This window comes from Penaeus monodon, unplaced genomic scaffold (genome assembly GCF_015228065.2).
Source record: "Penaeus monodon isolate SGIC_2016 unplaced genomic scaffold, NSTDA_Pmon_1 PmonScaffold_18380, whole genome shotgun sequence".
NCBI lineage: Eukaryota > Metazoa > Arthropoda > Malacostraca > Decapoda > Penaeidae > Penaeus > Penaeus monodon.
Genome location: NW_023647906.1, coordinates 9 through 2,500, shown reverse-complemented (window position 1 = coordinate 2,500; position 2,492 = coordinate 9). Strand labels below are relative to the sequence as shown.

The 2,492-nt window shown below is 31.1% G+C and overlaps 1 pseudogene; it reads right to left on the bottom strand.

Annotated features, from left to right (window-relative positions):
• The window catches only part of LOC119569740, a 3,093-nt pseudogene extending 1,729 nt beyond the window's left edge, over positions 1 to 1,364 (bottom strand).
• Positions 1,365 to 2,492: the final 1,128 nt, after the last annotated feature.

Here is a 2,492-nt window from a genome sequence, read left to right as displayed (position 1 = left end):
AAGAAAAAAATATTACATGTAATATTTCATTACAATTTCCCTCATTCTAATACACCTAAATATAATACAAAAGTGTCATTTTTTCACTATCATACAACTGTAAGGAATAGTTAATTAAAAAAGAAAGAAAAAAATCTGATCTGATGTATATGAATCAAATAATGATAATAGCTAATATCAATAGTAGTGATAATAAGCACTCAGACATACACAAAGCATGTAACAGAAATGTAAAAGTCAATGCAGATATATAAAAAACATGAAAACATAAACTAATAACTGTTTCAAAGATAAAAATTACTTAAATCCTATCATAGCAGTCACTTTGTTTTGACAGATAAGGTAGTAGCATGATCCAGAGATTATGGAAAAGCTTCAAATTCAATCCAGCATTCTAATTTAGTAAATTTGATAGTGAGTTTACAGAATGCAAGAAGCTGCAGGTATAACATTTCAAGATGGGTCTAAAAATGAACATTATTATTGCAATGTGAAAGCAAAATTCAGTCACATTCAGTCTGATGGTGTTTGGAAAGTGACAGAAATCTTATAATATTTTGAACAGCTTTTTATAGATAATATCAAGTTGTGGAACCAACAGTTTTTTCAACAGTTAAAATACTACCGTGAAATAAGAGGGAATATGTTTTGGTATTAATATGATTAATATTCTGGTATGAAACCTGAAAAAAATTACCCACCACTATTTCTGATACAGACCACATAAAAAATCAATATACACAGAAACAGCCTTTTAATATGAACTTAATATGTTAATCTCTCTTAACACACCACTCTGGCCAATCACATCATGGTTGACCATCCCTCACCAGTAACTTCCTAGTTGCCAAAGTTGCCAAGCAGTTTTAAGTTGTCTGTGCTTGACAGTTCTTTGTAAAGTTTTGCCCTGGCTGCAGTCATTGAAGAGGTACAGCCCCTCAAAAGTGTACTTCAAGCCTCTTTATAACCCAATCATCTAGAATTGTTTATGCTGCAACCAAGGTGAATAGAGAGCAGGATAAATTTATGTTTCCTACACCTCTATTTTTTTCTCTCGCCCAGCTGGGTTAGGGGAGAGGCTTACTTATAACTAAATGTGGCAAGTCATGCACATATTTCAGACTGTAAAAGCAGTGCACTACAGGGCATATACCCTTTATTCTATATAAATAATGCTCTGAAAAAAGGTTTTCTAAAGAAAGGCTTAATATACAATATTTAATTTCTTCTATACATATAACATAATGTTTTTATCAAAGAATCCATTGTTTTACATAAAAAATAATGAAATTCATGCAGAATAAAGATGATAATGATTCCTTTTTATACCTCACCTTATGTACTTTGACAGCAGAATGAAATTCCTGCATGTAAAATATAACTGAGGTTTCTAGAAAAAAATTCTATCCCTAGAATTACCATTATAGTTTAGGACTTGGGCATGGTGCCAATGTTTTAAGCACGCATGTAATTAATAAACATGTACACACACATTACAGTGGTTATAAGTGAGCTGAGGAGAAACTACATTTCTTTCTTCATTATGAAATTCAAGTAGCTGTTAATAGAATTTCTTCAACAAATATTCTATATATGTATAATACATTAACTCGCAAAAAATGAAAATATGCATTATATAAAATTTGAAAACAAACACAAACACACACACACACACACACACACACACACACACACACACACACACACACACACCCACACACACACACTTACATATTAAAATTATGCTTGATAATATTTACTTGGGTATATCACATTGGGAACAGGCTAGAACATGGTTTGTATGGTTGGGCTGAAAACTCTATTTTATAACCCTAAAGTGCAATGCAGTGCAGTACCTAAATGCAAGGTCTTTCTGAGCACTAATGCTGCATTTAAAATATTCTCAGACAATTCCAGCAAGGTGCTCTATCATAAAAACAAAAAAATAAAAACAGTAAAAAAAATTTGTAGCACTATCTGTTTATTATAAAGATGTCACTTAAAAAGGGTTAAATAACTTCCCAAAATATAACTTAACAAAAATTCATTAACCATCTCCACGTAGTTAACACTCCAACTGCATTTTTATTTGCCTATTCAATGCTAAATAAACAACATTTTCCAAGATTACTTTTTAAGATGTAAAAGTTATGCCTCTCCTTACATAATAATTTTTAAAAAAAAGATTGTCTTTTGCAAAGACAATTTCTTTGTACTTTTTATTATTCACATATTCATCATTCCATGAGAAAAAAACTGTTGAAATCCCCTCTTTAGTGAAATCTAATATATAACTGGTGATTTATAACCAACAAAACGACCTTCAGGTGTCATCCATGGGCCCCATGTGATAATTAAAATATATGTTTCATTTAGAGATAATGAAAAAGTCTACTGCTCTGATAACTCACACTGCAGTAAGAGCAATATTTCAATGAAATAATAAAGGGTTTTTGCTGTTATCTGTGCATGATTTTCTGGCAGCCCCCAAA